This window comes from Schistocerca cancellata, chromosome 2 (genome assembly GCF_023864275.1).
Source record: "Schistocerca cancellata isolate TAMUIC-IGC-003103 chromosome 2, iqSchCanc2.1, whole genome shotgun sequence".
Lineage (NCBI taxonomy): Eukaryota > Metazoa > Arthropoda > Insecta > Orthoptera > Acrididae > Schistocerca > Schistocerca cancellata.
Window position 1 is genome coordinate 180,940,924 of NC_064627.1, and position 9,064 is coordinate 180,949,987.

Below are 9,064 nucleotides of genomic sequence, written 5' to 3' on the forward strand. Positions count from 1 at the left end.
ACATTTAAGATACACACAATGACAGTTCAGAAACCAATACTGGTAAGTCAACCCACAAAATAAATAAATAAATAAATTACAAATCCTTAGTTGAAGATTTGTTCAATACAAATTGCAATTTGACTATGGGTATACATTGTGCACCACCTCACAAATGGGGGAACAATTTCACTATCAAAAACAGGTGTTTGATAAAACCCAAGTTTGCTGATCTGTGAATGCCATACGCCTGATATCCATTCACCTAAGATTTTATTAACCTGTCTCCCACTCACAAAATACCATCTGCATCAACAAATAGTTATAAATCCTTTAATTTGCTGTTATTTTGTGCACAGGACTTGGCCTTCAACAAAGAAATGTCAATTCCATGCTCACTATGTTGAATAGTGTCAAGACCTTTTGCACTTTTGACATTCTTGGGGGATGAGTGGCCTAGTTGTCCTGCCTGTTGCAGTCTTGTGTTATTAACAACCTCAGTGCGTAGGCCAACACACTATACTTTAACGATAGGTATTTACACAGCAAATTCATCTTCAAGATTAATAACTGACAACAAGCATACCTTTGTGATGCACCTTCTACAGGTAGCGAAAGACAAGTTCTGCAGTCCAGGCCCTAGTTGGACAGCTATGGTGGGCCAAAACATTACTGATGAAGTGACATCAAATGTGCCGGATTGAGACCATGTGATAGGTAATCAGCAGGATAGTCTTCTGATTTGAAAAGTCAGTTTGGGAACTCGACTCACTCCCCAGTTTGAGACACTGTTGGCAATAAAGGTTTTCCATTGATTAGTACATTACACCCATCAGAAAACTCGTATGGAATCCTCCACAAATGAATATCGATGTTGTCTCATGACTGAGATAAGCAAAAAGCAGAACACTGCACAATTCCAATTTGCTTGACACAAGGTACACAAGCTTTGGCTGCAGACAACGAGACTGCAACAGCCTAATGTACACACCATATGCAGAGTATGAAATATAACAAAAACCAGTTTAATGTGTAGGGGTAGCTAGTGGCTTGTAGGGAAGCAGCAGGTTTGCTGAGTAGGACTGGGGGAGAGAGTAGTGGCGGGGTGCAATGGGGTAGACGTGCCGGTGGAGTGAGGAAGGGGATGACAGGACAGAAAGGTGAAACTGTTGGGTGGAGAGTACGGGGACAGTGTGTTAATGGAGTTTGAGCCCAGAAGGGTTGCGGGAGTACCTCCCATCTGCATAACTCAGAAAGGTTGGTCATGGAGGGAAGGATCCGGACCACCCAGGTTGTAAAGCAGCTATTGAAATCAAGAACGTTATGTTCAGCTGCATGTTGTCCCCTGGATGGCCAACTTTGTTTTTGGCCACATTTTGGTGGTGGCCTTCCATTCTGGTAGACAGCTTGTTGCTTGTCATACCAACATCTGTGACTCTCGAAACCCTCCTGGCCTAAATATCTGTTAATCCACTGTTCTCACACCCTCCACCCAGCAGTTTCCCCTGCACCTGCCCTGTCACCCCATTCCAAACCACGTCACCTTCATCGGGCACTGCACCCCGCCAGCTCTGGTACCTGTGAATTACTTGCTTAGACCATGCACCTGCTGTCCCACATTCCTAGCCAGCAAATCTACTGCCTCCTTCCATGCCACTAGGTACCCACCTCCAACCCCTCTTCCTGCCTCCAGCCTCTTTCCCCCTCTACCCATCCCGCATAGCCGCCATCCCACCCTAGTCCACCTGCCAAAATCCAATCCTGGCCTTGTGTACTGAGCTTGTGCCTGTCGACAGCTCACTGCTTCTGCCATTCAATGAGTGGTCTCCTTTACTCCTAAATTATTTACATTCTGCTAGAACTTTCCTAAGTATTTGTACTGCCTAGTGATTCTCCTACACCCTAAACCTCAAGCTGTTTATCCTTTGTTACTGTCATGTAATTTACATCTACTTTGTCTCTCCTATCTTGTCGTCCTACATCATTTCCTTCCTTTTCCCTGTTGCATTTGTCATGCATGTGCTTTCACCGGCCCTGACTAGCATACTCATACTCGACTTTGTGACACCCTGTACTACTGATCGTGGCTGTTTTGACTGTATCACACGCTATTCTACAAACCACCACTCCACAGGATCACAGTTAGCACACTCCTAGCAACTAAGCACTATATTTCATTCCAAATCCACCCACTCCTCCTCACATATTGCTCCCATCTTTCCTTTTCCTTTCCTGTGGAGGAATATAACTTACAAGCGATCATATATCCTTATGTCACAGAGCTATCCCTTTCAGTCCCCAAACTCATGCCTTGTTATCCAGTTACCCAGTTCCCCTACAACCACCTAATGCTTTCGTTAGTCCATTTCCTGTGTCACTGCACATTTTCCTAGCACCATCCCAACCCAAATGGACCCCTGTTCCACCTATTTTCATCATTTCAGAGAAGGATCCCTCTCCTTAGTTAAAACTCAGTCCTGCATCCTGTTCCTGAAATGCTGCCTAAGTAATGGCATCCCCTCCATTGGTGTAACCATAAAAATTCCCTTTTCTGGATCCCACCCCTCCTTTCACAATGACCTTCGTCTTTCCAGATTCCACCTATTGTATCCCTCATAAACCTGGTACTGCAGAAGCACATCTCCATCACACAAGCATACCAAATCACCTCAGCTCCCTCCCTAAGATTTGTTACTATGCAATCCTAACTCCATACACCACATTTCCAAAACTGAAACCCCTGCCCTCCATCACCCGGAGGAGCGTTCCACACCCCACCTCCACAAGTTATCCAACTTTTTGACATCCTACTCCTTCTCCTACCTACAAGCACCACTACCCATCAACTACTATCCTACCCACAAGAATACACTTACAAACCCCTCAGAGCACCCAGATCGTGACTAACTGACCTTTTCAATTTGACACATCCTCCAAAACTCCCTCCCAACACTCCATGAAATCCAGAAACCAAACAAACATAAAACACTGTTGTTGTTCTTTACACCAAATACCTCAGTTCTACAGAAGTTTCAGTCCTATCCAAATTTATCACCCTCAGCCCCTACTCCCAAGTTTAACAATGTTGGACTTGCCAAAGACCTACTCTACTCCTTCCAATCTGTATGTTGAAAATAGATTTTTGCTACAAATCCTGCCACTCAAAGCCAATATAATCCCAACATTGAACCTTGCCTCCTCCAGTTCATCTCACCATCCGTCTGTGCCTATCTGATCTAACCATCCCCTGGTCACATTTAAGGAATTCCTTACCTCCAACACAGCTTCACCATCCTCCCCCATATCCCTTCTGAAGGACACTAACCTTTAGCAGAAGAAAGGACAGTCATACATAGTCTCAAAACGGATCCTGATCTAATCATCCTCCCTGCAGAGTAAGGCTCCACCACTGTCGGGGCGAGTTGCAGTGACTATTTGACAGAAGGCCTCCGCCAACTGTCTGACTTCCCCACCTGTGAGCTCTGCCATAGTAATCCCATCCCAGAAGTCCAACATAACCTCAGTTCCCTACTGAAATCCTTAGGCCCATCCCAGAACCTGTCCACTAAGTCTGTCTCGCTCTGTACCCTAACAACACCCCACACACTCAGCTTCAATATGCTCCCTAAAATCCACAAACTCAGCAACCCTGTATACCTCACTAAACTGGGTATTGTGTCCTACTGCTCTTGTTGACCAATGCTTCCAACCAATTGCCTGAAACCCAGCCTCGCACATGAAAGACGTTACCTATGTCCTTCATTAACTCTCCACCCACCACCACCTAAAGAGAAGGCCGCGGCGCGCTCTTGTGACGTCACGCAAAGCGGGCCGGGGTTGGATTGGCGCTGCGCTTAAAGAATCGAGACGCACGGCCTGCAAATCTTTGTCAAACGGTTTTACAGAACCTATTCCGTGAAAAATAATTAATTTCTGAAATACTTTTAGCCTTATATGGCAGCTTCATGATGAAGTGCCAATCATTTCGATAATGGTCATAACTATTGTGGTATTTCACAGATGAGTATCAAATTTGAGAACGTTGCCATCAAAAATAGAGGTCGCTATGAATTTGTGTTTGATGCATATTACACATTCTATTGCTGAGTATGAAATACAGATGAGGTTTTGAAATTTTCGTAAAACTTTGGATCAATATCTGCTTCCAATCTCGAAAAAATTGAGCATCTGCAGCAACTTCACTTCCGATCGCAACGCGCGGGAATGAAATATTCATAACGCCTGTCATATCTCGTAAACCGCTGGAAATAACGAAACGAGATCTTGGCAAATGATACCACGCAAAGAGGAGAGTACTTTGCCGAATGGTTAAAATAAGTAACTTTATCAATCGCGATATAGCAGAAACTATAGTTTATAATTATTTTTTACCGGTAATGTAATTGCATGAGACTTATCAATAGCCAGTGAAAACGTACGAGTGCGGGATGTAAATAATATTGCGATATACATGATAAAACAAAGTACATTTGTGAAAAATGCACTGTGATAAAGTACATTCTTTCTGGACCAGACAACTAATATTTGCACTCACTTGAAAAATTCTGCACTAATACAGTGTATAATATTAAATTCCTCTGCCTTCAGTATCCTAAATAAATATTGTGTAGCTGTTTATAGAGCTCCCTCAGGAAAGCTGAGTACATTCCCCAAGCAAACAATCACTTTTAACTCACCTCACAAAAACAATTATGCGTTGTTATTGTAATGTAAATTTTCTTTCCTGTAAAAATATGGCAGATTTTGAGCATAAGTCAACAGTGAAAATCTACAAACCTTCAGCAGACATTTTCAGCAGTTGGAATGAGACAATGTGTCAAGCTAAAAACGTCAATAATAAATTTAACCTATTTCTAGATTAATTTGTTCCATTGTATGACACATCGAAAAATAACACAGATATGCTTCATACAGAGAGATCGCTTTTTAAACGTGAAAACAGCAGTTTCAACATTCGTTAGCACTCATGCTAACTAACGCGAGAGTTAAAAACAACACCCACTCACAAATAGAGAATAAAACGTATCGGTAGGCCTAATGCGTAACAAAATACGAACTGCAGAGAAATTTAAACACGAATAAAAAGTAACACGAGCCACAAATTTATATTTCGTTTTCAAAATCAAAATAAAGCCACTTGATAACGAATACTAGGCCTACTTACTGCGAACTTTTGCTCACAATTTTAGTCAAATGTATCCAAAATGCAAGATATTCCACCAGAAAAAATAACAATTGTACTAGGTATATAGTTTTTACATGCCTTCGTGTGCTCAGTGGGTTGGAAATTGTCCCGATGAATCGCCGAAAGACATTTCCAACGCAGATTCGCATCTTTCGGAAAGGAAAACAACATTACTTTCGGTCGAGTTCCGTAATTCACACGACACCTTGGCACACAGCACTTTTAAACCATGTTCACAGTAGCTTCACTACACGCAAACACTGTAATCGCTAGTTTTAAGCACAAATATAGCACTTGATCCAACAAACGTGTAAATAAACAAACGTTTCGAAACACAACATGGTGGCCCGCTTGGAGTGACGTCACGACCTGCTATGAATTTCGCGCCGCGGCCTTGTCTCTAGGTGGTGGTGCTCCACCACCCCACCCATTAACCTCCCAGATCTCTGTGTGTCACTGTTGATGCCAGGTCCCTATATACCAACATCTCACATGCCCACAGCCTTGTTGCTATCAAACACTACTTCTCCCAATGTCCTTCAAACTCCAAACCCATTGTCTCATTCTTCATATACTTTGATAATTATATTCTGACACATAACTGCTGCTCCTGTGAGAAAAAGGTATATAAGCACATCCACAGCACAACCATGGGAACTGTCATGGCACTCGCCTATGCCAACCTTTTTGTTGGCCAAGTAGAGGAAATCTTCATAGCCTCCCAAAACCCCCAAACCTTGTCTGGTTCAGGTTCATCGATAATATCTTCATGATCCGGACTCGGGCCCCAAGATGCCCTCTCCTCATTCCTCCACAACCTCCACTCCCTCCAATCTGATTCACTTGGTCCTCCCCAACAGATTGTGCAACGGTACTAAACTTTGGCCTCCACCTCTCTGATGACTGTCCACACCTCTCCATATTAAACCCACTAATCACCAACAGTACCTGTGTTTTGACAGCTATTATCCCATCCACACTAAAGAATCATTCCCATACAACCTAGTATGCTGAAGGTCTCATGAGGGCCTTCACAGAGAGGCACTACCACCTCCCCCCCCCCCCTACTTTGCCCCCCCCCCCCCCTCCCCTGGAAAAAGATTCCCCATGTCCTACTATCCACACACAGCCCTAAACCTTTCATCACCCCCATGAATCAGCTGCAAAGGAACACTCCTCTCATCGTCCAGTATCACACTGGACTGGAACAACTACACCATACCCTCCGCCAGGGCTTTCATTATGTAATCATGCCTGGAAATGAGGGACATCTTACTCAAGTTCTTTCCCACTCATCCTAAAGTGGTATTTTGTCACCCATAGAACATACACTTCAACATGGTCCATCCATCCCTATGCCACTACCACTCCTAACTCTTTGTCACAGGGATCATATCCCTGTGGAAGACGCTAGTGCAAGAGTGCCCATTCCGCCTACCCAGCACTCCCTACTACAGTCCTGTTACAGGCTTCTCCAGTCCCATTAGAGCCACTTGTGAAAGCAGCCATGTCATATACCAACTACACTACAATCATTGCACAGCTTTTTATGTTGGCATTACAGTCAATCAGCAGTCCACTGGAAGGATGCCCACCACCAGACTGTGGCCAAAAATAATGATAATGACGACCATCTAGTGAGCAGAACATGCTTACATGCCTGACTTGTGTAGCTGCCACCCTTCCCTCCAGCATTCCTAGCCAGCAAACCTGCTGCCTCCCTCCAAATAATCAGCTACTGACACCCAACCCATTTTCCTGACCCCCACCATACTCTTCACCAACCCCATCTGACACAACCCCCCACCTTACACTAGTCCACCTGCCAAAATGCAATTCTGGCGTTATGAGGCCAGTCAGCACAATGTAGAGGTACAGTTGTGCATGAGAGAGTGGGAGGGGGGGGGGGGGCTCAACAATGGATTTATTCTGAAAATGAGCAAGTTTTCTTTCTCTTTTTTGTTGTGTGCGTGTTGACTCAGTGCTCCTGCTAATTTGGTGAATGGTCTCCTTTACTTCTAAATTATTTACAAAAGCTAATTTCACATGCTTGTGGTAGGGAATGATCTTCCTGCCAATAAAACACCTTTAGGGAGGGTAATTGCATATAAAGAACATTCTGTTCATCAGTCAGGTTGGATGGAAGCACTGCATCCAAATCATTGCTTAGCTGGCACAAGCACAGCAGGAACAGCTCTCATGAAACTGCCTTGAGTGTCCATAGGTCAGGCTGTACTGAACATAGGTTACACATGAAAAGGGATGGGAAGGGGCATTTGGTGAAGCTTCTGAGTGGCGGTATAGTAGATGGATCTGGGGTCAGTCAAGGCCAAATTCCAGTGATAATGTGTAGAAGGGATAGATATTTCTTACAGGAAGGTCAGGTGAGAAGATATCCCTGTTTGAGGAAGGTTCCTTTAATGCTGGAAGTTAGTTAAATAGATGGGGACTACACATCAGGAGGCACAGTAAACTAATTTCATCAGTATATTAGGGGAATTAAAGCAGATGAATTGCAGATAATCCTTGACACTGACATTATTTTTATCTTTTACATAGTGAAGAAATGCTAATGCTTCCTTTGGAAGGGTGCATCTTATTTATTTTCTATGCGAGGAGTTTCCTGCAGAAAGGAGGAGTGGCCATTTATGCCAAGTGTAATGCTTCATTTAAAAGAATGGACATATCAAAACATTGTAAAGACCGAGTACTTGAAGGATGTGCAGGAGAGTTTGAATTTTTAAGGGAGGAAAAGAACTTTTCATTACAGGCATCTACAGAACCTCCCAGGCTCAGTCTACAGGGTTTTCATTTTCAGACTTGACATTGTGCTGGGCCCAGAGAAAAAGACATGAAGTTGATGTTGTGACAGGTTTCAATGTAAACTTTTTGACATTCTCTAGAGAAAAGAATGTTAATCAATTTAACTGGAATTTACAACCTAGTACAGAGAGTATATTTACCAAGTGGAATGCAGAGAAACAGCAGTGCAATCATCTTTTCATAGATTGTTCTCTTGTTGAAGGGCACAGTGTGAGAAAAAAAGGTAATGGCCCTTCAGATATCGATGCACATGTAGTAATGCTGAAAGGAATGGAGGCAGATTCATATCCTAAAGTGAGTCCAATTGCAATGCAGATATTTAAAGCCAATCTGAGCGAAAATGTGTCGATAAATGTACACTACAGACAACGTGAATGATAAATACAATAAATTTCTTCAAACCATTATCTCCTATGATTTTTCTTTCCCATTAAAAAATTGCAGTGAGATATGCAGTACTAATAAGCAAACAGTTTGGATAATTACTGGCATTAGAATATGATGAAGCAGGAAACAGGAGCTGTGTGACAATAGGAAGGACAGTCGGAGTGTGGTTGTAGAATTTCACTTCAGGTAATATTGCGAAGTGGAAGAATGCCATCAGACAGGCTTAAACAGTGTATTATACCAAGAGAAAAAAATAGCTCTCATAAAAGAATTAAAATTCTACAGTCAACCATGAAAGAGATACCAGTATTGTTTAGCAATGATACTGCCACATATACAAAAGAATAAATGGCATTTTTTGTGGATACCCCTTTCCTCAAACCAAACTGTGAGTCTGAAAGCAAATTGTTTGTACTGAGATGTGACACTGCTCTCCTGTATGCTGCTTTCTCAAAAACGTTTGAAAATATTGGTAGGAAAGAAATTTCTCAAACTTTTGAAAGCACTGGTAGCAAAGGAACTGGCCAGTAATTGCTTACATTCTCTCTCTTGCACACCTTTCTTATAACATGATTTCACTGATGAGTACTTCAGTCTGTCAGGGAGTTGACGAGACCCAATTACAGGAGATATTTCCTTTGATTTAACAAAAGCATTTGATTGTTTGGA